Consider the following 27,070-nt stretch of genomic DNA (forward strand, 5'->3'; position numbering starts at 1 on the left):
GGAGTGGATGAGTGGGTGGAGGATGGATGAATGGATGGATGGATGGATAGATGGATGGATGGATGAGTGGATGGGTGGATGAGTGAATTCAGTAGATGGGTGGATGGTTGGATAGATGGGTGGATGGTTGAATAGATGGGTGGGTGAGTGAATGGATAGATGGACAGATAATGAATGATTAATGGATATATGAAAGTCAAGCATGCTGTTGGTCTCTTGTGAGCTTCAGCCTATTCTAGGACCTGGACTTACATTTTGTTTCTGTAATGGAAATGTGTCCCTGTCTTTGCCCTTGCCAGCCTCCTCACCTATACCCCGAAAGGTGCAAGGCTGCCAGCCAGCCTGTCTTGATTACTGCATCTTCCCTATTCCTGGACCCTGGATCCCAGTCTGAGCTGAACAGCCATGTCCTGGAACCTTGGCTGCCACTAACTGTGGTCTTACAAATTTCCTCCATGAATGGCCTTGGGGTTAAACCTAGTTTCTGCCTCCGCTCCACGCTCATGGCTCTACAGTCCTCAGGAATCCCTCTCCCCTGACCTGGCCTGTCTAACTGTTGCCCACCCACTCCCCTCCCTGACAGGTGCTGTAAAACGTAGTCTCAGCAGGCATGCACCACGCCATATGGGATATTGTAGAATAGCGTGTGGTTACTATTTTGGGGAATACGCTCACATACTATTTTGGGGAATACACTTGCAGAAACATGATGATGGCAGCCACCTCCGTGTGGCTTGCATGGAAGCAGGAAAAAGTGTTTCCAGCTCCTACGCTTGGCTCCTACGTGCTCCATTGCATAGGCAAGGTCGGGGGACTGTGAGCTCACCAGGGAAACTGCTGTAGAATGGGATTAGCCCCTCAGGCTTTATTGAGGTGGGTACACTGAGCTACCTGACTTGCTCTTTTGGCAAGGTTAAGGTCTCGTGGGGGCCATGTTGGACAGCGGTCTGGGCAGCTGTGGAAGTGGACAGTGCTCTGGTCTCCGGAGAGGAAGGTGTCATGAGCTGCTTCAACCCAGCTCTCCCCTCACTGCCGTCTGGCAAGGTGGGAGCGCTAAGCAGACCCTCAGGAGCACCCACCAAGGCCAAGCAGAAGCACACGGGTTCATCAAGGCCACATAAAAATCAAAGAGGCCGGAGGTGGGTTTCCTTCCTAATCCCACATGAAGCACGATGCTGGAAAAGTCACTGTGAGGAGCTTTACAGGTTTTTTGAAAAATTCATGAAGATTACATAATTTTCAGTTAAAGTATCATTTTCAGCCCCAGATTAATGTGCTTCTTAGGACAGGGCCACTTCTTAAAGGCCTAGCACTAAAAAATGCCTCCTTTTTTTGTCCACCGGATTCTGCTTTAGACGCATTTTTTCAACTGTCCCTAATAACCGTTCCGTGCGTGGGTGATTAATATTACTCCAATTTCCAGTGGAAACAAATGAGCGAGGCCACACAGCTAGTTAACAGCAGAACCAGGGTTCAAGGTGTGCTCAGCTAGCTCCACAGGGCAAGATTCTGGCAGTGCGACACCCTGCAGGTCAAACGAAGGAGGCAAGAGGCTCGTCGGGACCTGGTGACTTTACATGGAAGTCGCTGTAGGAAGAGTTTTCTTGCTTGTTTCAGTTCAATTCTCAGCCCCATATCCTGGCCAGGGAGGTGCCAGAGGCCCCCAGGTTTGGGTGTTCTCAGAGCTAGTACCCAAGGCCAACTCCAGCACTTGGCTCTGTGAATGTGTGGATGCCATTTAGCCTCTCTAACCTCTGTTTCTCACGTGTAACATGGGAAAGCTAACAGTACCCACATCTCATACCATGGTTGTGAAGAAGATACTTTTGTAAAGTACCTAAGCCAGTGCCTGACACAAAATAAGCACTAAATAATTGTTAGCTGTGGTTATGAATCATGCAACAGATGTTGGTTTCATTGAAGAAAAGGTGTCCTTGATGGTTAGTACCTACAGGAAAGAGCCCTGGACACCTGATGTGTGAACAGGAACTTGTTATGATTGATGTTCCACGGCAGAGCATGGGGTCGGAGATGGATGACACGGGTGCCGTGGATGAAGGTGAGGATGCAGGAAATGCTGTGCTGCCTCCACTTGGGGCTTGAGATACTACTCAACAGCCCTCTCAGAGAGGTCAGTGAGCACATCAGTCTTCTTTTTTTCTTCTTCTTCTTTTTTTTAAAGACAGGATCTCATCGTTGCCCAGGCTGGAGTGTAATGGTGAGGTCATAACTCACCGCAGCCTTGAACTTCTGGTCTCAAGCGATCTTCCCACCTCAGCCTCTCAAATAGCTAGGGTTACAGGCATGTGCTACCACTCCTTATTTATTTATTTGTTTGTTTGTTTTTGAGATGGAGTCTTGCTCTGTCGCCCAGGCTGGAGTGCAGTGGCACCGTCTCAGCTCACTGCAACCTCTACTTCCCGGGTTCAAGCAATTCTCCTACCTCAGCCTCCGTAGTAGCTGAAATTACAGGCGCTTGCCACCACAACTGGAATTTTTCTATTTTTAGTAGAGACAGGGTTTTGCCATGTTGGCCAGGCTGGCCTCAAACTCCTGACCTCAAGTGATCTGCCTGCCTCAGCCTCCCAAAGTGCTGGGATTACAGGTGTGAGCCACCATGCTCAGCCTAATTTTTAAGAAATTTTGTACAGATGGGGTCTCGTTATGTTGCCCAGGCTGATCTTGAACTCCTGGCCTCAAATAATCCTCCCACCTCACCTCTCAAAGTGCTGGGATTATAAGCATGAGCCACCATGTCTGACCCAAACAAGTCTTCCTGATGACAAACCTTGAATTTATCAGCCCAAAACAGCCTTCTGCTAGATGGGGGCACTCCTGACTACAATATCCGTCACGATGAAATGTGCATTTCCATTTCCCCCAGCCAGCGCAGAAGCACGCACAGCTTGTTTTCTGTGTATGAATGTTAATGGTGTCTGTGCTGGATGAAACACGGGTTGCAGAGTGTGTGAAGCAAGCCCCTGCAGAACCTGGAGCCACTACTCAGCACGGGGTGGTGCTTTACAAAGAGCGCTTTGATGTGGTCGGCCACAGTCAGAGCTGCCCAGCAGCCTCTCCTGCAGCATCTCCAGTGGCATCGCACACACCCAAGCCCAACGTGTCATTCTCATCTTTGGAACGAATCGTAGCTTATAGAACGCTCTGGAAATGTTGCCAGAGAATGAAGAAAGGTGTTAATTTGACGATTTAAACTCAATAAAAGGGCCTCCTTGTTAGTAAAGGACAATTTCAGACGGGAAAAAAACTAAAACAACATTGAAACTGCTATTGAAGTCATCCAACTTTACAGTGTCTTAGAGGGAGTCGTGTTTCTTAAACAGAATCAATACTAAAAATAGCAATGAAAACAAATTGGTGCCTTCTTCGAACTACAAACAGTAACTTGAGGATAGCAGTTCTTTGGGTCTGAAAGTCCCAACCAACACTAGGGCAAGGCTGTAAGTCAGTGCCTTGTTCACTCAGTATCCCATAAAATGCTCCTTCATCCACACTTTTGGTTTTTCAAATCACATGAACCCGGGAGGTGGAGCTTGCAGTGAGCTGAGATCGCACCACTGCACTCCAGCCTGGGTGACAGAGCCAGACTCTGTCTCAAAAAAATATATATATGTGTGTGTGTGTATATATACACATATATATATGTCCATTTTTGTACTCTCCTTCCTCATAGCAAATAGCGTATGTACAGGGATAGAGAAATGAAGACAAAATGACACTTATTTAACTGTCAAGTGCTTTTTTCTTTTTTCTTTTTGACTCGGCCTTCCTTTTTTCTTATTTTCCTTCATTTGTTATATTGTTTTTCCCTCCCACAGGTTTTTCATTAACCAGCCCAGGAGTTCTTAACTTTTGTTTTTAACTCTCTGTAGGCCACAGACTAATATTTTGAAATCGCATGAAAGGAATGGAGTCTCTCCCCAGAAGTGAACAAACGCAAGACGCGGACCTGCTGGAACCTCTGCGCACTCAGATACATAGACAGATGGTAGGTAGGTAGATATACAGATAGGTAGAGGACAGGTAAGTAAGTGGAGAGACAGATAGTGGGTCGGTAGATAGAAGACAGATAGGTAGAGGATAGGAAGATAGGTAGGTAGATAGATATGCATATGATAGGTAGGTAGACAGATACATACGTAGATAGGTGATAGGTAGAGCGATAGACAGATGATAGGTACGTAGGTAGATTTATTTCAAGGAATGGCTCATGCAGTTATGGAAGCTGACAACCCCAAAATCTGTGGAGTAGGCCAGCAAGCAAGAGACTCAGGGAAGAGCCGATGGTGCAGTTCACGTCCAAAGGCTCTGTAAGAGGTCACACACCCGGAACACTGTGTGACCACTCATTCGGGCACTGTGGTTCAGACAGGTCCACACATAATGTGAACCATCATAAGGGTACAGGGCCTGGGATCAGAGGACCAGGAATCAGTACAGCCAGGGCCGGCATCCTTGATAGTTCTTTTCCGCCCCTGGACTCCTCACCCCTCGCTCACTGTCTCCCGGCCGTATTAACTGGTTTCCCGTGGCGTTCTCTCCCCCACGTGAGTGGGAGTCTTGCCAAGAGGAAGTCCCTGATGCAGGGGTTTCCCTACACAGGATGAAGCCATCTTCAGGAAAGCAGGTCAGGCACTAGCATGAGTTTTGTTTGTTATTTGTGTATTGTTTTTGGCAAACAACAGAGCAGGCCTATCCTAGGTGTAGAACTGGCCTGGCCCCCACATCCCCCACCCTCACTCATGGCAGTAGCCCAGGTGCCCACACCAGAGGAAGCACAGAGCCATGACGAGGCTCCCTGCAGCCTGCTTTGGAGGAGGCGGCTTCCCCAGGGCTTGGTTTCTAAGCAGCACATCGCCCATTCCACCAAGAACTGGGAGTGCTGGGGGGACACTGGACCTCAATTGATGTATGTGTGAGTGGCAAGGGGGTGTTGTCATGGCCTCGCGGAGATGACAGATTCCTGGAGGAGACAGCCATTCCTGTGGCTGCCAAGTCAGGAGGCGCTCCTCACAATTGCTTGGCGCTGTGGAGGGAGCAGAGGGCAGTGCCAGCTCGTTCCACCCGTGTGGTTGTGGGGACTTGTCCCTGATGGTTGTTTGAGTGGGGAGGGGTCTCCCTGCCTCCACCCATCAGTGCCTGTGACCACAGGTCCTTCCTGTGGCCAGACACCCATTGCAGCCCTGGCAAAGGACAGCCGAGTCAGGGCATTGGTTCATATCGAACCGATGCCGTCACGGACTCTGTTCACTCTCAGTATTTCCAGGGGTCCCCAAGGGCCCACCCCAGCCTCTTGGTGAAGAGGGACCACCCCCGGACTCCTGGACATCTCCTGGCTCCTGCCTGCCCACATCAACATGAGACTCCACAGGGATAAGATGCAACAGAGGTCTCATTGCATTTTCTATAATCCTCTGCAGATCTTTGGGGGCAGTTGTTAAATGGAAACGGAAATCAAAACAAAATAAAATAAAAAGTGCCCCACACTTCCTAACAGACAACTTTGCCAGGGTACACCTACTTGGGAAATAAGATTCTTTCTTTTTTCTTTAATCCTTCTTTTTCACTTGGACACTGTGTCCCTCAAGCCTATGGGAGATCTCCCAACTTCCCAAGAGAAAATGTTGAGCCAGAATTATACAGAGATCCAGAAGCATGAGGGGAACAAACACAATGCACTCAGATATCTCAATGAAGCCTGCACAGGTTAGGAACCCCGCCCTCTCCACACCAGAGCGCTCTGAGGTGTCAGCCCACAGCATCACCGCACAGCCACAGAAGGGAACGCCAGGCAGAGCCCCCTCCCCAGCCATGCTGGATTCACAGTCCCCACCAGCCCATGCCTGCAGCAGGGACAGACACTGTCCAATATAGAGGTACCCAGTACCACAAGGCCCTGTCTTTTGTCTTACCCTAGCCCGACCCTGCAAAAATGGTGAAGGAGCAGCATAGATGTGTCTTGACTCTCAGTGATGATGGGACATTCTATAGCCCCATCAATTCCTAAGCCTCAGGGGACCATGGACACAGCCTAACCCTGCCTGCATCTTCCCACAGCTCCACGCCTGCTCCCGGTGTGCTTCCATAACAGCAGTTTTTTGTTTGTTTTGTTTTGTTTACAGGGTCTTGCTCTATTGCCCAGGCTGGAGCACAATGACACAATCATAGCTCACTGCAGCCTCGACCTCCTGGGCTCAAGAGATCCTCCCACCTCAGCCTCCCAAGTAGCTGGGACTACAGGTGCGCACCACCACGCCCAGCTAATATATATAGAGATGGGCCTTTGCCACATTGCCCGGTCTGGTCTCGAACTCCTGGACTGAAGTGATCCACCTGCCTCAGCCTTAGAATAGCAGCTTTGGCATTCGGAGAGCCAGGTTCTCAAGATGTATATGCCCTGGCCCAGCAGCTTCCACATCCCAGGGAGCACAGGTTAGAGAAGCACGCTGTGGGGTCCTCCCCAGGCTCGCTAAGTGAGGACCTCCAGGTGGACCAGCCTCTGTGCTCCCACGGCCCCTCACCCACCACCCCCACCCGCAGAGCGTTCTGCTGCTGCTCAAGCCAGAGCCTGCCTTGGGGGTGAGCTTCAGGGATTCCTGACAGGGAGCTTTGGCTCTGGGAACCTCCCCTCAGGAAGACCTTAGAAAGGGCTGCCCACACCAGCCAGCTATTGGTTTAATTTTTTTCTTAAAGAGAGAGACCGTGCAAGGCCTAGGTCTCCCCAACAGGCCTGCTTGAACTTGAGGGCTCAGCCTCACTCCCTAGATGGCAAGTGGAGCCCTGGCCCAGGCAGCCCCTGTGAGCACCGCCTGGGTCTATACCTGAGCCAGCTCCACTCCGTCTCACTCAGCCTGCTCTTGAGGGTGGTTGGCTTTAGGACGCAAGGAGCTTGCAGAGCACACCCGCTGGCTTGGAGGTTCCCAGAGGGAACGCGCTGGCAGAAGAGGCACAGAAACCGGATCCCCACACCACGAGGATTCCTCCCTCCTTCCCTTCTCATCCTCCCCTTCTCCCTTTCTTCCTTCCTCCCCTTTCTTCCTTCCTTCCCTCTCTCCTTCCTTCCTTCCTTTTTCCTTCCTTCTTTCCCTCTTTTCTTCCTTCTCTCCTTCCTTCTTTCCTTCTTTCCTTCCTTCTCTCCTTCCTTCCTTCCTTCTTTTCTTCCTTCTCCTTCCTTCTTCTCTCCTTCCTTCTTTTCTTCCTTCCTTCTTTCCCTCTCTCCTTCTTTCCTCCCTTCCTTCCTTTCCTCCTTCCTTCCTTCCCTCTCTCCTTCTTTCCTCCTTTCCTCCCTTCCTTCCTTTCCTCCTTCCTTCTTTCCTTTTTTGACAGAAAATAAATCAAGCAAAAACTGCACAGCTCCTGCACACTGCTGAGAGCACATTAACCTGCTGCGGTTGCTTCTGCTGCTTATGTCGAGCTTCATAAGCAGGGCTGAAAATCCCGCACCACATGCCCGGCCTGGAGCCCTTCTGAAGTTTGTGTGGATTTATCAGATCCATGTTTTTATACCTTTCCCTCACTATTATGTATCCAAAGCCAAGGTATAGCATTCTGTTGTGTGTTTTGAATTTTTACACAGGTGTGCATTCCCTTGCAATGGTTTACTTTTCTTTCTTTTCTTTCTTTCTTTTTTCTTTCCTTTTTTTTTTTTTTTTTTTTTTTTGAGACAGTGTCTTGCTCTTTCGCCCAGGCTGGAGTGCAATGGCACGATCTTGGCTCACTGCAACCTCTGCCCTACAGGTTCAAGCAATTCTTGTGCCTCGGCCTCCCGAGTAACTGGGAGGACTGTCACTCTGTCGAGTTATTTTGCAATGTTTAGGGAGAGACTCAGCAAATTCAGTACGGAGTACTGAATTTTCCGTGCCAACTGAGGCATGTGCCACCACACCCAGCTAATCTTTGTATTTTTAGTAGGGATGGGGCTTCACCACATTGCCCAGGCTGGTCTCAAACTCCTGGCATCAAGTGATACACTTGCCTCGGCCTCCCAAAGTGCTGGGATTACAGGCGTGAGCCACCACAGCCAGGATATATTTTTATTTAACAACTTTTTTCAAGATTAGTGTATGTTGTTACATTCATTTTCACTGATTAACATTATTTTATTGTATGAATATACAACAATTTGTCTGTCCAAGTCCCTACAGATGGACAACTAATCGGCTTTCAGATTTTTGCTGTTACAAATACAATCATGCACCACATAAACTTTTGGTCACCAATGGATTGCACGTACGACAGTGGTCCTATAAGATTATAATACCATGTTTTTACTGCACCTTTTCTATGTTTAGATACACAAATACTTATTGTGCTACAGCTGCCTACAGTGTTCAGTACAGGAACATGCTGTATAGGTCTGTATCCCAGGAGCAATAGGCTCTACCACATAGCCTAGGTATGCGGTAGGTTCCACTAGTTAGGCTTGTGTAAATGTGCTCTGTGACGGTTGCACAATGATGAAATTATCTTACAAGGCCAAGCGCGGTGGCTCACGCCTATAATCCCAAGGCAGGCAGATCACGAGGTCAAGATATCGAGACCATCCTGGCCAACATGGCGAAACCCCATCTCTACTAAAAATACAAAACTTAGCCAGGCGTGGTGGTACATACCTATAGTCCCAGCTACTCAGGAGGCTGAGGCAGAAGAACCGCTTGAAACAGGAAGGCAGAGGTTGTAGTAAGTTGAGATTGTGCCACTGCACTCCAGCCTGGTGACAGAGTGAGACTCAGTCTCAAAAAAAAAAAAAAAAAAAAAAATTACCTAACAACACATTTCTCTTAATGTATCCCTGTCCTTAAGTAATGACTGTTATTTTCCATCATATATTGTCATTAGGTCTCTAACAATTACCTAACACAATTAACATTGTCGTGTTTAAGAGAAATCATTTACCGATTTCTCTAAAATACTTCTAGTACTGAGTTTGCTGAGTCTCTCCCTAAACATTGAAAATGACTCTACAGAACGACAGTCCTCACTATCCCATATCTTACCAGCTCTGAGAATTATCAGACCTAATGATGTTTTCAATCTGATGGGTGTGAACTATTTCATTTATTATTTGTTTTGCATTTCCTGATTTTTGTGAAGCTAAGCCTCTCACACACATTTATTAACCAGATTTTTTGGTGAATTATCCCTTCTTTTGCCCATATTGTACTTTTTCTTTTTGATTTGCATAAATGTTCTTATATTACGAAAACACCAATCTTCTGTTAGTCTGTGTCTGTCTCTATTTTCTCTTCCATTTCCTGTATTGGCAATGCTATCGTCTGCAAATGACAAAATTTTGTCTTGTTCTTTTCTGCAATTGTTACTTCTATCTTTTCCATCTCATCTCATTGTCCTGGTTGGGACCTTCAGGAACACGCTCACTGGACACTGTGGTAGTCCCAGCCTCACTGCATATCTGATTTTAAAGGGACTGTTTCTCATCTTTGCCTGTTAAATGTTAATATTTGCTGTAGGTTTCTAGTAGACAGTATTCACCTGGCATGGGAGTCCCATTCTAATATTATATTAGTTTGCTGATGTATTTCTGGGGTTTGTTTCTTTCTTTTTGTGTGTGTGTGTGTGTTGTTTTGTCGTTGTTGTTGTTGTTTTTAGACAGTCTTATTCTGTCATCCAGGCTGGAGTGCAGTGGCGTGATCTCAGCTTACTGCAACTTCCGCCTCCTGGGTTCAAGTGATTCTTGTGACTCAACCTCCCAAGGAGCTGGGATTACAGGTGTGCAATGCCATGCATGGCTAATTTTTGTATTTTAGTAGAGACAGAGTTTTGCCATGTTGGCCAGGCTGGTCTCTAACTCCCGACCTCAGATGATCCACCCTCCTCAGACTCCCAAAATTCTGGGATTACAGGTGTGAGCCACCACACCCAGCTTTCTAATGTATTTCATAGTGAGTAAATGCAGAATGTCATCAAATGCTTTTTTCCCTGCGCCTTTCGAGGATAGCATGCTTTTTCTTCTTTAACCTGTAACTCAGTGAATTACATTAATATATTTCCTAAGTTTAATAATCTCGCAATCCTCAGGTGAGGTGTGCTGATGTATGATATGCACAGAAGCATTTCATTTGTAAATTTTTAAAGGATGTGTGTGTGTTTATGTTCACAAGTGAGATTTTCTTCTCTCCCCTTGTTTTGTCTGGTTCTCTCATGCTGTTCTGTGGAACAGTCTTGAGAAGTTATCTTTTCCTGGGAAATTTGGTAAATTTCACTTATAAAATCATCTAAGCTTGGTACTTTTCTGTTTATTGATTTTTGACTACTGATTTAATTTCTCTCATGGTCATTTTTAAACCTATAACTTTTATGGCTATGGTTATATGGTTAAATGTCTACTCAGGTTTTAAATCTGTACTTGAGTCAGTTTTGACAGGGCACCCTTTTCTAGAAAAACAACCATTTTCTCTGGGTTTTCAGATTTATTGGAGTAAAGTTGTTCATTGTGTTGGTTATGAGTTTTAATCTTTGGGACAGCTGCATTGAAGTCTCTTTTTTCTTCCTTCTTTGTTTTCTTTCCTTCTTTAACGTTTTCTCTTTTTTCTCTAATCAAACCTTCCAGAGATTGTAGACTTTACTTTTTTCCCAAAATTAGCTTCTGCTTTTGTTAATTCTTACAGATATTTTTAGTTGTCTAATTTGTCAATATCTCCTCATTTATTTCTTATTTCCTTACTTGATTTTGGTTTAACTCTTTTTTCCAAAAATAACTTACTGAGTTGAACACTTACTCGTTTTTAATCTTTTTTCTTTTCTTATATATTTATTTAATGCTATAATTTTCTATAGGCTGTGTTTTTACATGTTTGTATATATAGTGTTCTTGTCATTCAATTCTATATATTTTATGATTTTTATAAAGGCATTTTTTTTCTAACTTTTTCAAGTTCAGGGGTACATATGCAGGATGCACAGGTTTGTTACACAGATAAACGTGTGCCATGGTGGTTTGCTGCACAGATCATCCCGTCCCCCTAGTATCAAGCCCAGCACCCACCAGCTATTCTTCCTGATGCTCTCCATCTCCCAACCTCCTGCCCTCCGACAGGCCCCAGGGTGTTTTGTTCCCCACCATGTGTCCATGTGTTCTCAGCAGTTAGCTTCCCCACTTGTAAGTGAGAACACATGGTATTTGGTTTTCTGTTCCTGTGTTAATCTGCTAGGGATAATGGCTTCCAACTTTAACCACGTCCCTGCAAAGGACATGATCTCATTCTAAAGGCTATTTTTTGAACCCAAAGTATCTAGGATTGTTTTTGAAGGCAAAACATTATTACTAATTATAACTATTTTACATTTTGAACAGAGAATATCATCTACAGCACAAGCCAGCAAATATTTTCCTGTAAAGGGTCATTATTGTAAATATTTTAGGCTTCGCAGGTTTCATTGAATCTCTGCTACAACTACAGCAAAGCTGAAAAGTGATAGCAATGTTTGACTGACATACTCAGGGGTGTGACCTGACCATTAAGCCAGGTGAAAAAGCAGCTACTAGAAGATTCTTGAGGCAGAGCTAGAAATTACACCAAGAGTAGATGTGTTTTCTTTTTGATTTGTACCTAGCAGAATGGTGTGGCAACAGTTTCTCAAGCATTCCATTCATTTCATGTCCCAGGTAGAAATAACCTAGAATGAGAAAAAAGGCAACAAAAATCAGGTGTCCATGCCTACATAAAACAGAAAAAGAAGATTGTTCAAATATCTGTAATCAGGCCTAGGCAAATAAAGGCAGCTTACAAAAATACAAACACTGTTAAGGTGTGTTGTTTTGTTTTGTTTTTTAAGGAAAACTGGGAAGGGAGAATAAATAGGAGGGACATCAGGGGCAAGATTAGTTCCAAAAATGCACCTGCAGAGTTCTGCAGCTTGTTGGAAGGCAGGCAGCAGCTTGAGTCAGCTTTCAGCAGCCAACCCCCAGAGCCAAGTGCAATCATCAAGCAGTGTCCACAGGGAACAACAAGCAAGGGGCTCCAGCAGAAGAAAAGGAAGGTGCTGGTTGGTGTTGCAGGTCATCTTAGGAGGACAAAGTTCATATTCACGAAACTCATGGGCCGCTCCTGCACCCCCAGAGTCCAGTTGCAAGGCCATGGGCACCGAGACGTGCTCTTCATCTTTTCCAGCTCTAACCTAGACAGTCTTCTCTTTTTATGGAATACTCTTCTGAGAAATACCCCCAAATAAATTGCTGAATGATGCTTTGATGAGATCCTTGAGGACCGTCAAAAGAAACAACCCTCCGAAGACAACCAGATCTAGAGGTGTGCACCTGAGTCTCGCAGTTCCTCATCTTTTTCTAAAGGAAGTGCAGACCTGGGACCAAGCGTGAGGTCTGAGTTCCAGCTCCTTTACCACTTGCTGTGGAACTCTGGGTAAGTCAGTGACCCTGCCTGGGCTTGCTTTCCTCATCTGTGAAATGGGATGCTACTTGAACTTCCCTCATACGGTTCTTGTAAGGATTAGTGAGCTCCTTTATGAAACTCTATCGGACAGTGCTCAGAGCACAGTAACTACTGCACTCTATCTTCTCAAACAGACATTTTTTACAGCAGTTTTAGTTTCACAGAAAAATTGGTCAGAAGGCACAGAGGTTTCCTGTATGCCTCCTGTTCCTGCACAAGCATTGCTTCCCCAACTACCGATATCCACCCCCCTCACAGTTGTGCATCTGTTCCAATCGATAAACCTACATTGATATGTTATTACCACCCAAAGTCTACATCCAATTTTTATTAGAATGATTTTTTTTTGGATTTTTATGATTTTTCTTCATGGGGCAATACAAACATATCTTGGCACAAACTTATTCTCAAGCTTGTACACTCTGTTTTCTTGGGATAAAGGTGGTTCAAGGTGTAGAATTTTGGTTTTTAGTAAGACCCACTGAGAAATGTTATGATCTGAATGTGTGTGTTTCCTCAAAATGTATGTTGAAATCCTAGGCTCCACGGTGATGGTATAAGAAGTGGGGCCTTTGGGAGGTGTTGAGGCCATGAGAGTAGAGCCCTAATGAAAGGGAGTGAGAAGCAACAGAGAGACCCTTGCCCTTCCCCTATATGAGGTCACAGCAAGAACTGTGCAGTCCGCAACCCTCCCCAGGCGACCCTCACCAGAACCCAACCAAGCTGGCACCCTGATCTTGGACTCCCAGCCACCAGAACAGGGAGAAATAAATTTCTATTGTTTACCAGCCACCTGACCTATGACATATTTTTTATAGCAGCCTTAATGGACTAAGACAGTAAGTTAGCAGAGAAAATAGTAGGCATTGGAGATAGAAGACCTCGGTTTGGCTCCAAATTCTGCTGCTAGTAGCTCTGAGACCCCAGTTCTCTGAAGCTCAAGGGTAAATAAATGCAGACATCCACCCAAGGACGGTGGCCAGGCTACAGTGGAGTTCACAACGACTATTAATATCCTGATGGTGCAATGGCTGGATGGGGCACAGTAACCTCACCTTTATCCTTTTCCATGTCTTCCCTCAGCATTTCTTTCCCTTCTTAAAAGAAAAGGTACGTCATTTATAATGTTGGTTTGGTGCAGGGAACGTTATCAGGGTAGGTGGCAATTTACCTGAGGAGTCTCGACACGTGAGTAAATACTCTTTGCTTTGCCGCAGTATTGCGGAAGTCCATAATACAACGGGATATTCTTTTCTTGTAGTCAAAAGCAGTTGTACATTATTTTGGCTTGTCTCTGATGGCGTCAAGTCTAAATCACAGCCATCAGCTGACTCCTGATGTGTGGGTAAAATGGTCCTGACAAGCCCCATCTTTTCCAGCCCAAGAATGGTAAACATGTTGCTCCCTCTAGAATCGATACACTCTCTGAAGGTGGCTTCCTAAGACTGTGTGTACGCTAACAGGCTATTTCTTTGTGCAAATGACTGCACTTTAACATTTTTATTATTAAAAATGAGAACGAGTTGGTAGGAAAACAAGTCCTTTGTGTGTGTCCCAAATAAATTAATCTGATTGTAAAGTTGAGATATATAGGGTAATGTCATTAACCTTTGGTAGCTTCTTACGAAAATAATTTCTCTAGAGTGTCTATATTGTGAAATGTATTTTTATTTCCCAAGTAGAACATGCCACTGGGATTTTGAGAAAAAATAAAAAAAAATGTAAGTTCAGCAACATGAATATTGACATTTGTTTTTGAAGACAATAAAGCTCGGCTTTCAAAAATGATGTCGGCTTTTTGGAACCCACAATCTATAGACGATTCCATCTAATCTTTATTGAATGCCTGCTGTGTACAGACACTAGTATGTGAAACCTTTTTATGGGGTAGGCTTTATTTATTCTCTTTTTATAGATGAAGAAACTGAACACAGAGGGAGGGATTATTCACCAAGTTTGCACGGTTACTACGGAGCAAGGCAAGATTCAAACCGAGCCTTGGTCATCTGCAAAGCCCACACACTTCCCAGGTGGCTGCCCTGCCCTTCTCGGGACCCAAGGGAGGCTCCAGACCTGTGCTAAGCAGTAGAATATCTGCCAGCCACATGAGGCTATTGAGACTAACTATAGGGTATTTAAAATTAAATGGAATCAAACGTTTAATCCTTTGATTGCACCAGCCCCAATTCAAGTGCTCAAAGCCTTATGGCGGCCAGTGCTTTCCCCTGCACAGCATGTTCAGTAGACCCTTTTACAGCAGATGGCTGTCTTAGACATGACCGTTTGGTTGCTCTCCACCTCTCAGCCCCTTGGCTTCTGCTGGAAAATCGTCAGATGTCTCTGTGCAAAAACGACACCCAAAGCTGAGTTTCCAGGTCCTGGCTTACCTTCTGTCTGGGCTCTGTGACCCCCAAGTCCTTGCTCTTTTGCTAGCTTTCTGGTTCCTTCCTACAGTTTTGTCCATGTTTTCTAGCTCTCGGTGGGAGCACTGGCCTGAAATAAGTCAGGTCACTTTCTCCAGCATTTCGTTTTCCCTGTGCATCTGTCCACATGCCCTTCCTTTGCTCTAACCCACAGAGTCTTCTGTTGCCTGGTGGACAGTACACCTAACCATGCCTACAATTTAAAATGTGTTGTTTATAAACCTCTTCTAGTGATTGTCTCAATGGATGCTAGCCCCATGTCATGCATCCAGAAAACCCCATTATGCCCAAATGCTACCAGCCTCATGGGCATCTACACACACATGACCCCACATGGACGGCCAAGGCCAGGTCCTCTCTTGGCACTCGCATATAATCTCCCCTCAGCCAACTCTTTCAGGGCTTCCCCAAAACGTGCCTTGCTTACCCATCCAGGGCATCAACCTCCATCCCCACTCAGCTTCACCTGCTCCCCGCTGCAGCTTCACTCGACCTATCAATCAATACACCCACAGTCCTGAAGACACTAAAGGACGCTCATCCATCGCTGCCTATGGGACTCGCCGTGATGATACTATTATTATGCCTCTTGAGGCTAGCTGAGTTTCCAAATTCCAAGAAGCCAGCGCAAATGTGTATTCCAATGTAAGTACATTTATTTTTATTTATTTTATTTTATTTTTATTTAACAAATAAGCATGCAATACAATGCGGGAAGAAGAGTTTCCCAACTCTTTGCTGCAGCTTATGACCTGGTTCCCAAGTGCCGCTGCTTGTTCCCAGAGTAGCCCAGGAAAGCAGCCTCTCTCTTTTATTCTTCCTCCCTTCCTTCTTCCTTTCCTGCCTTCGTTCCTTCCTGTCTTTTCTTTCTCTCTCTCTCCCTCTCTCCTTCCTTCCTTCTTCTATCTTCTATCCTGTCTTTCTTTTTCTTTCTTTCTTTTTTTCTTGCTTGTTTGCTTGCTTGCTTGCTTTCAAGAGTCTCACTCTGTTGCCCAGGCTGAAGTGCAATGGCATGATCACAGCTCACTACAGCCTCAACCTCATGGGCTCAAACAGTTCTCCCACCACAACCTCCCAAGTAGCTGGGATCACAGGTATGCACCACCATGCCCAGCTAACTTTTGTATTTTTTGTAGAGATGGAGTTTTACCATATTGCCCAAGCTGGTTGCAAACTCCTGGGCTCAAGCAATCTGTCAGCCTCAGCTTCCCAAAGTGCTGGGATTACAGGCCTGAGCCACCACACCTGGCCACAACTTTATTTTTTAAAGCATGTTTAGGGTCACAGCAAAATTCAGAGGCAGGCATAAGGTTTCCCATATACTTCCTACCTCCACACATGCATAACCTCCCTCATTATCAACATCCCCCACCAGAGTGACACCCTGGTTACAACTGATGAACTTATACCGACACACCATCGTCACCCGAAATTCATAGTTTACACCAGGGTTCACTCTTAGTGTTGTAAATCCTGAGTTTAAACAAATGTATAATGACACATATCCATCATTATAGTATCACACAGGGTATCCTCACTGCCTTAAAACTCCTCTGTGCTATTTATCTCCCTATCCCCAACCCCTTGCAACCAACCACAGATCTTGCAACCACTATAAGAATATCTTATAGTTAGAATCATACAATGTGCAGACTTTTTCAGATTGGTTCCTTTTATTTAGTCATGTGCATTTAAAGTTCCTCCATATTTTTTCACAGATTGCGAGCTCATTTCTTTGGATGTCTCATGGTTTATCTATCCGTTTACCTACTGAAGGACATCTTTGTTGCTTCTAAGTTTTGGCAGGTATGTACTAAACTGCTGTAAAGCTGCTATCTGTGTGCAGGTTTTTGTGTGTATGTGGATGAACATGTTTTCAACTCCTTTGGGTAAATAGTAAGGAGATGATTGCTGGATCCTATGGTAGAGTGTTCTCAGTTTTGTAAGAAACCACCAAGTTGTCCTTCAAAGTGGCTGTACCATTCTGCATTCCCACCAGCCACGTTCCTGTTGTCCCATATCCTCACCAGCATTTGGTGTTGTCAGTGTTACAGATTTGGTCATTCTAAAAGATGTGTAGTAGTGTCTCGTTGCTGTTTTAATTTGCACTCTCTGGTGACATGTGATACACAGCGTTTTTTTCATATATTTTTTTTCCCATCCATATATCTTCTTCGGTGTGTTTGTTAAGGTCTTTGGACCACTTTTTAATCAGCTTGTTTTCTTACTGCTGAGTTTTAAGAGTTCTTTGTGTGTATATATATATATATTTGTTTCTTTCTTTTTCAAATTTTATATTAGATTCAGGGGGTACCTGTGAGGGTTTGTAACCTGGGTAGATTAGGTGATGCTGAGGTTTGGGGTATGAATGACCCATCACTCAGGTTCTAAGCATAGTACTCAACAGCTTTTCAAAAGGTGTTTTCTCTATGCTCAGTAGGTAAGCCTAAAGAAATTGTGTTCAGCCTGGCCAATCACCCTTTCTCATTCAGAATGATTTTCTGTGCTTTACCCAGATGTATATACGAGGTCTGTCTTTTAGCCAGTTTCAAAGATGTTTATTTTACCTTTAATTCTGACAGCAATTGGTATATTGCAGTTCTATTCTGCCACTAACCACCTGGAGTTAGCACGAACCTCACGGGTGAGGAGCACAGTCAGTCCTGAGTGTATGTGTATGAATATTCACATAGACAGCCCCCTCCAGACAGCAGCCACAAGTTCAGTGTGTCCCAGGCCACTCACACTTTTGACCAACTGGCTAGTAATTCAAGGACTTCCACAATCCTGTCATGTTTGATCATTGGCTATAACAATGCATAGAACTCAAGAAAGTGCTACACTTTTGATTATAGCTTTACAATAAAGAGAACAGCTCAGGGCCACCCAGATGAAGAGACACAGAGGGAAGGCCTGGGAGGATCCCCAACACAGAGCTTCCTTGCGCTTCCGGTGAAAATAAGGCGCACCTCCCTCCCGGCAAACCCATGTGTTCATCAACCAAATCACTGCTGATGCTCAGTGTGTGGAGTTTTGACGGGTTCATTACGTAGGTATGATTGACCACTGGGTTGAACTCAGTCTCCAGCCTCCCCTCCCTTCTCTGGAGCTTGGGCTGGGTCAAAGTCCCAATCCTAGTATCTCATGGATCGTCTTTCTTGTGTCCAGCCCCCACTCCTGAAGCTGTCTAAGGGCTCACTGGGAGTCACCTCATTAGCATAAACTCAAGAGTGAGCCAAGAGGCTCATGAATAACAAAGACAGTTCTACCACTCAGAAAAATCCAAGGGCTTTAGAAGCCCTGTGCCAGGAACTCAGAACAAACACCAGACAAATCCCTTATTATAGAAAACCTTTATAGCTTGTTCACAGGTATATGATGAGACTCGTATTCACGAACGGAAGGATGTCAGAATCTTATTTTCCTATTCAATAATAAATCAAATACCGTCTACTCCTTTGTATGACTTCCTCAAAATCTGTCCAAGAGAACAATTTAAATTGCAAGACGGCAATGGATCAAATTTCTTCACTTGGAAAAGATAATATTGCTACTGCTACCTCTCCTACCATGATGACTAATGACAACCGCTGATCTTGCTTTTGGAGCCTATACTGTACACTACTTAAAAGGCAATGAGTTAGGTAAAGGCAGCAAATATAAGAGAATCAGGCTTCAGAAAATTGTTTTAAAAGTTTGCTTCTTGAAACTGATTTCCACCAAAAGCAAACAATTTATAAAGGCTACACATGTACGTTCCGCCTGAATCATGTGCACAGAGACATGAGAAAGGTTGGAAAGCCAGGTTTGCAAAATCCTTAGGGTCAGGCTTGAGTGAAAATGCAAGCCTCAGAGTCAAAACCAATTTACAATATAAGATGCAGTTGGTTGACATAAAGAATTCAGTAAGGCTTGAAAAAAAAACTTAATTAAGAAAAGTCTGGGGGGAAGAAAAGAGAAATGTTGCCTGGAGCTTTCACTGAAATCAGAGACATCCTAAAAAGCCCATGGCCAGTTCTGGCCCCGCATAGCTGAAGGACCTGGCAAAACCCCAGCTTTCAGTAATAATTAACACTCATAAAGTTAAAATGAAGTTATCAAGGGGCCATTTTGGCCATGCTTAAAAGACTAAACACATCTGCCAAAACAATGACATTTCCAAACTCTTAATTTTTGCAACATGTATATATGTGTTCTCAGTTTTCAGTGTATGCATTACTGAGAGGAAAACAACCAGAGAGAAAGAAAAATGTTTTCTCATTAATCAGAAGGAGATTAGACTGCTGTTTCTGCATACTGTGCCCAGCAAGATTCAGAGTTAAACATCGCCACTCAAAGAGCTGACGTTGAACAAAAAATAACAGTTGAACTTATTCCTGCTTTACACCAAAAAGTGTTATTAATTTTTAATTTCCTGGGCATACAGCATGCATCAGTATTTTCTGAATTAGATCCTGAGAGAGTGATTTTGACTATGGGACCACTAGTAAAATATCAGCTCACATTCTACAGTTATCAACATCCAGACAAATAAGCTAATGTTAGGGAATGCCAGCAGAAACTAAAACAAAACACTCAAGAAACTGTGATTCTGAAACAGAATACAAAGTAACAATGTGTGAAATAGTTGAAGAAATAAAAGGCAGAATTAGTAAAAACGCGTATGAAAGGTCAATGAGACAGATTATTTTTGAAGCATTTTTTAAAAAATCAAAAACTGTGTGTGTGTGTGTGTTTGTCCAAAGTCTTGCGAGTTTCATGAGAAAAAAGAGGTAGAATGGGAGCACATTCAACTTTGTTCAGTGGATAAATGGATAAACTCTGGGTTAAGAGACAAAGTCAAAAGTTGACCCTGCCCAGATGTTTTGAATCCAGGGCTGCTGAGTTAATGAACAAGATAATGGGATTCCATTACTAACTAAAAACCCTTGATGCAAAGGCCCAGGCCTTCCCCATGCCCTGGTTTTCCTCAGCCATCTCTCTTCTTGTGTATCTCATGTATTTTCTTAGGAGAAACCATGTACTTTGCAAGGATTCTAATACAGTACTTCTGAGTTGTAACTTTCTCTTATTTACTAATAAATATCTAATGAGTGACTACTATCTGCCAGAACTTCTTAGCACTGAGATTCAACAGAATTTGTGCTCCTGGAATTATATCCTAGAAAAGAGGCAAAAATAAACAGAGGAAATGCAAAAACAATTACGATCATTTCAAATGGTGATAAATGCTTTGAAGGAAACAGGTAATCCAGAGTGACTGGCGATGAGGGTGGCTGCGTTAGGTGGAAGGAAACGGGTAACCCAGAGTGGCTGGTGATGAGGGTGGCTGCGTTAGGTGGAATGGCGCTGAGAAACCAGGCTGGAGCATGGCTACTGCTGAGATCCTACTGACGAGGATCCCGGCATGCCAAGGCTGGCCAAAGAGAGAATGGATGCTTGAGGGAAACAGGCAGAATTTCAAACAGAGGGTCTACAACTGTGCGATGGGAACGGCTGTCTGTGGAAAGAATCTAGAAAATGTCCTTCTGGACCATGCGTGCAGCGGTAGGAAACAGAGTCCAAGAAACAGGCACGAACCAGATTCCGCAGGCCTGAGATGCCAAGATAAGGTGTTTGGGTTTTGTTCTCAGTGTGCTGAGAGGTGCATTTGAGAGTCTGCAACCAGGGAGGAGTGTAATCTGATTTACGTCTTGTTAAAAAGTCCCTTTGGCTGTTGTGTATCCACAACCACATGTAGATACTTATGAGAGGTATCAAGGGCTTCTGACATTACAGGGCTTGAGGTACCCTGAAGGGCTCCCTCACTACAATATACGTGGTAGGATCCCAGGAAAGCAAGGGAAATTTTCAAGGAGGAGTGAGGAGAAAGGTTGAGCTGAAACCTGAATAGAGCAGGTGTATAAAAACAAACTCTGAAGGCAAATTCTTAGAACTGCACTGCAAAGACGAAGTCAAACTTTGGACCCACTGCAGGACTGGATATCTGAACTCAAGCTCCTAAAGAAGCAGTGTGGTTGTAGTCTGGTAGTATCCTTGAGCTCCCGGCAGAAGCAACAAAAATGCTCTATATTGCAAAGTAACCTATTTTAATCCCAAGGATTTTCTCAGATTAAGTTAAAAAAAATATGAGCTCACAATCTATAGTTATCAACATCCAGACAAACAAGCTAGCATTAGGGAATACCAGCAGACACGAAAACACTCAAGAAATTGTAATTATAAAATAGTATATAAAATAACAGTGTGTGAAATATTTGAAGAAATAAAAGGCAGATCTTAAAAATCATTATGGAGGCTGGGCACAGTGGCTCATGCCTGTAATCCCAGCACTTTGGGAGGCCAAGGCAGGTGGATCACCTGAGGTCAGGAGGTCGAGACCAGCCTGGCCAACATGGTGAAACCTCGTCTGTACTAAAAATACAAAAATTAGCTGGGCGTGGTGGCACACACCTGTAATCCCAGCTATTTGGGAGACTGAGGCAGGAGAATCACTCAAACCCGGGAGGCAGAGGTTGCAGTGAGCCGAGATGCAGACACTGAGACACTGCACTCCAGCCTGAGTGACAGAGTGAGACTCCATCTCAAACACACACACACCAAAAATTATGGAGTAAAATACTGTAAAAAATTACAAGACATATTTGAAAATGATCAAATGAAACATTAAGAAATAAAAATGTAATTATTAAAGTTAAAATGTTAATGATAAGCTAACTCGTGGATTAAGTAGAGACTGAGAGAATTGGTGAACTGAAAGATGGGCTTAAAGAAATTGAACAAAGTCTAATACAGGGATAAGGAGATAGGAAATATAAAAGAGAATAAAGACACAGAGGATAGAATAAAATATTTAAGTTATATCTATCAAAGTCCCAGAAGGAGAGAATAGAGAGACAAGAAAAGAGGTGATTTTTAGGAATTTCCAGAGTTAGTTGATTTCATGGTGCACAGATGCAGGAAACATAACAAATACCCAACAAAATAAATAAAAAGCAATATATATGCAGACAGATTTTGCAATATGGTTGTAGAATCCCAAGTCAAAGAGAAGATCTTGAAAGCAGGCAAAGAGAAAAATAGAGCAGCTACAAACAAGCAATCATTATCCTGACAGAGGCTTCTCAACAGTGAGCATGGAAACCAGAAGACGATGAAGTCACATCTGACCACAAAATTATTGCCAGCTTAGAATTGTAAAGCTATCAAAAGTATCTTTCATAAAAAGTATCTTTCAAAAAGAAAGGCAGCATAAATACATTTTCGTTTGAATAAAAATGGAGTTACCTTTAGACATCTTCTGATCTAAAATATTCTAAAAGATGCATTTCATTAAAGGAAATTCTAAAATATGTATGTGTTTCAGTAGGAAGTCCAGAAAAAGTATCTAGAATGAAAGCCTGGGATATTTAAAGGAATTATGACCAAAAGAACATTTGTAAATAAAAACAAATATTAGCAGTGTTAAACAAAAATGTCTCCTGTGGGATTTTAAAAAAAGAAAGAAGAGAGCTAGAGTACTAGACATCAATGGCATGTGAATAAGTGGGGAGGAGATGATAGGAGGATTTTTTTGTTTGTTCTGTTTTGTTTTGCTTTGTTTTGAGACAGAGCCTCGCTTTGGAGTGCAGTGCCACGATCTCAGCTCACTGCAACCTCTGCCTCTCAGGATCAAGGGATTCTTGTGCTTCACCCTCCGGAGTAGCTGGGATTACAGGCACGTGCCACCATGCCCGGCTAATTTTTGTATTTTTAGTAGACACAGGGTTTCACCATGTTGGCCAGGCTGATCTCAAACTCCTGACCTCAAGTAATCCACCTGCCTCGGCCTCCCAAAGTGCTGGGATTACAGGCATGAGCCACCATGCCTGGCCTATAGATAGTTTTATGCTCTAAGGTTCATGTACAAATAAAGAGATAATTAAGATATTTATCAACTTTAGATTCTGTTAAATCGTCACAGTGACATTTCAAAGGTAGTTGCTCAAAGAGGAAAATAGATCAATAACTTCCAAATTATTATACAGGGAAAGTATGGAATAAGACAAAATTAAAAATATATCAAACTCAACCTACTCCCCTTTCAAAGAAAGCAAGACAAAAGAAGGATAAAAGGAGCAAGAAAAAAATTAACAGATAATTGAAATAAATCTAAAAACATCAGTAATAACAATTACTATAAAGTGACTCACCTTGCTCTTCAAAAAAACCAGATCAAATATTTTTAAAAGTAATAAAATACTTTTACAAGCAACATACCTAAAACAAAAGAGTGGCTGGAAGATTGAAAGGAAAAGGTTGGAAAATATAAACCAGGCAAATAATCAATAAAAGGCTGGTTATCACATCAAATAGAAGAGTCAGGTCTTGAAGCATTATTAGAGTAAAGATGGTAATCAAAAAAGAATAAAAGAATCAATTCACCAGAAAGCAAAATAATGTATAACTTATTTTCATCTAATGAAATAAGCTAAAAACATATAAAGCAAAACTTGATAGAACTATAGGAAGAAACAGCACGTCTGTAATTGCAGTGGGAAATGTTAATACACTTCTCTCAATTATCAATGCATGAAACAATCTAAACAACTGTAAAATGGTGAATACAAGCAGTTATTCAAACAGCTACTAACAAGTTTGAACTCATAAAAATATATAGAATCCAGCCAGGTATAGTGGCTCTCGCCTGTAATCCCAGCACTTTGGAAGGCGAAGGAGGGAGGATCATTTGACCCCAGGAATTCGGGGCCAGCCTCAGCATGGTGAAACCTGGTGTTACTAAAAAATACAAAAATTAGCTGGGCAAGGTGGCATGTATCTGTAGTCCCAGCTACTTAGGAAGCTGAGGTGGGAAAACAGATTGAGCCCAGGAGGTCAAGGCTGCAGTGAGCCATGACTGTACCACTGCACTTCAGCCTGGGCAACAGAACGAGACCCCGTCTCAGAAATAGACACACACACGTATACATGTGTACATGTGTGTATATATACACTATATATATGTGTGTATATATACCTACACATATATGTACACATATATACGTGTGTATATATGTTGCATATATACATATACGTGTGTATATATACGTGTATATGTGTATATATACACCTATATATAAATATACATAGATGTGTGTACATATGTGTATACATATATCTGCATATAGAATCCCGTACATCTCAAAGAATGTACATTATTAGAATAAACAAAATTTGATAACCACATACTATAAAATAATGCTCCATAAATTTTTTAAAAATGTAGGGGGTTATAACCAAAATGTTTCTCTAAAATAAACCAGATTGGAAAGAATAGAAAATATCAGAGCACATCATACTGAAGAAGAAAAGTATCATTTCTAGAAACTTGCTTTAGATATAAACATCCTAATATATGTATATTTGTGTGTGATAAGTCTCAATATAAATGTATTTCTTATATAGTCACAGTCAAAAATGTTTCAAAACCACTACCTAAGAAACTTTTGTACATAGGCCTCTGGAGAAATGTACAAATATATTCACAGCAAGATTATTCATGTCAGAAACCAACAAATTGTTCTCTCTTCCTGGGATGGAGCATGGACAGCACTGCAGAGCAGTAGGAATGAACCATAGATCTATGCCCAGCAACACAGATGAGCCATAAAACGAATGCTGAATTTGTAAAAAGCAAGAAAGCATATATGAACCTCAAAAACAAAGTTAAATAACATTTTAAGTGATATACAACATATAAATATGTGTTTAAAATATTTAAGTATCAGGGAAATGATCACTTAATTTCAGGTTGGAGGAGAGCTATTGCTGGGGAAAAGGCAGGATAACAGGATCGGGGAAAACACACAAGTGTGAGATGAAATCATATGAAATTGCCTCTATTCAAAAATTTTTTAATCTTAAAAAATGGCATTTCACATGGTTCAACCTGATAGCTCCAAGTGTACTGGTAACATCCTGTCACTTAAGATGAGTTGTGAGTTTACAAATATTAGGTTTATGATTATGACACCTAACTTGAATTTGTTTATGTATTACATTATGTGTATAAAGCATTACAACATTTAAAAAAAAACAAAAAAACCTTTCTTAAAAGAGTGCAACAAGGTCCCGGGGGTCCATGTGAGAGAGTATTGCACAAGGTTGGAAACCAGATAAAGGAGAGATGTTAAAGGGTGGAGGATTTATTATACTTAGTTGAAGGCAAACTCAGTTAGGCTCTCTCCTGTGCTGGTTACTGGGAGTGAGGGAAACGACAGCAAATCTATGTCAATTTCCTCTGAGCTAAATGAAACAATACAAGATGATGCTTTGATTTGGGGAAGAGGAGTTAGGGTTTGATGTGGGTTTGTTTTATGGTATAAAATATACCACCATAGAACTGATAGATGTTCAGGACAGAAATTTTAGGAAATACAAAAAGTATAAAAAATAAAATAGGTTGCCACCCCCAACCCACTCAGGCTAACAGCAACAGCTAAGGTACTGAACACTGGTTTAAAAAAAGAAAAAATACATGAGAAAAAAAAAAAGTCTATGAATTGTTTGGTAGTTCATGGAAAGCCCTCTTGTAGTCCAAGGACCATATTATAGCAGGAAATGCAGCTAGAAAGAATTGCCTGGAAGGAAAAGCTGCAATCACAAATAAAATCATCAGTTGTATAATATTTTTCGGTCATTACAGGAAGCAGGTATCAAAACTGCTTTCACCACAAAATGTGGGGATATGGCTTTCATTGTGCCCCAGTGTGAAATTATTCCAGTTAAAGGGGTTTGCAGAATGGCAACTGGTTGTTTTCTTAAAAGAAATCCTGGTGTCATCGACAGATGTGAGTTTTACTCACCTAACATGGAGATGTTTTCAAGGATGCTGCCAGTAATGAGAAATAGTGAATTGCTATGAAATTTTGCTATGCTGGACTTGGTAAAGGCCAAAGTGAAGTGGCTAACATGAGTCATGCCGCACAGGTTATTTTTAAAATACTGGAGAAATCCTGGTTGCCACAGAACTGTGTACAAGTTGATACGAAGATTGAATTTGGTGTTGATGTAATCACCAGAGAAGTTGTTGTTGTTGACATTACCAATAGTGCTACCCAGAGACTCTGGCCATCAAGAGATCAAAGCCAACAGAAAGAAAAACAGTCTTATTGTGACCTCAAAGAAGTAACTCTGGAAGGGCTCCAGATGGTAAACAAACAAACAAACAAACAAACAAACAAACAAACAAAAAAACTTTGAGTGGGTTGCAGTGATTGTAGAATTGCTTTGAAAATCAGAAAGTCAGTACAGGGGTGTAGTATGCATGGGCTCAATGTCTGATCTAGATCACCATGAAAAAATCAAGAGGGCCTGTGGAAATTTAGGGTTTGGATAACATCTGCCCATAAAGGACTAGATGAAACTCTGAGGATTGATTAAAGCTGAGTCTGAAGGGATGGCATTCTTGCTGTATTTGTGGCAGTGGCAGGCAGAGGCCATGGCTGGGGACCGGTGATGCCTGGGAACACTGCATAGCCAGGTAGTTATCAACTGTCCTCCCCTCATACCAGACAGGGAGCTCAGGATGTGTGAGCTTCCCTTGACAGGGGTCTCAGGGAGTGGATCATACTTTCTGCAGAAGACTCAGCTCAGTATCATGCCCAGATATTTGGATTAAGCCATCATTTGGTAGGGGGCAAACTGTGAACAAGCATATTGAACACATGGATTTCATTGAAGAGAAAATCAGAGTTGTAATTTATAAGAAAAACAATGCCATTGCATTTTTTAAGGAAAACACTTCAAATTTCTAATTTAGCTACAGGAACAAAAGCAAGATAAAAAGATGATTTTATTTATTTATTTATTTATTGAAATGGAGTCTCGCTTTGTCACCCAGGCAGGAGTGCAGGGGCACCATCTCGGCTCACTACAACCTCCACCCACTGGGTTCAAGCAATTTTCCTGCCTCTGCCTCCAGAGTAGCTGGGACTACAGGTGTATGCCACCATGCCTGGCTGATTTTTGTATTTTTAGTAGAGACAGGGTTCAAACTCCTGACCTCAAATGATCTGCTCACCTCAGCCTTCCAAAGTGCTAGGATTACAGGTGTGAGCCACCACACCCAGCCAAAAAGATTATTTTAAATCAGAGAAGACAAATTAAAGGTATTGGTAAAATAAAATAAAATAAAATAAAATAACAGAAACCAAAAATAAATCAAAAATCACTTATAAT

The 27,070-nt window shown here is 42.8% G+C and overlaps 1 pseudogene; it reads left to right on the plus strand.

Moving 5' to 3' along the window:
* Positions 1-2,031: 2,031 nt before the first annotated feature.
* LOC717732 (bifunctional phosphoribosylaminoimidazole carboxylase/phosphoribosylaminoimidazole succinocarboxamide synthetase pseudogene) lies at positions 2,032-26,590 on the plus strand (annotated as a pseudogene).
* The last annotated feature ends 480 nt before the right edge of the window (positions 26,591-27,070 follow it).

The sequence above is a fragment of the Macaca mulatta genome, chromosome 15 (assembly GCF_049350105.2).
Source record: "Macaca mulatta isolate MMU2019108-1 chromosome 15, T2T-MMU8v2.0, whole genome shotgun sequence".
Classification (NCBI taxonomy): domain Eukaryota; kingdom Metazoa; phylum Chordata; class Mammalia; order Primates; family Cercopithecidae; genus Macaca; species Macaca mulatta.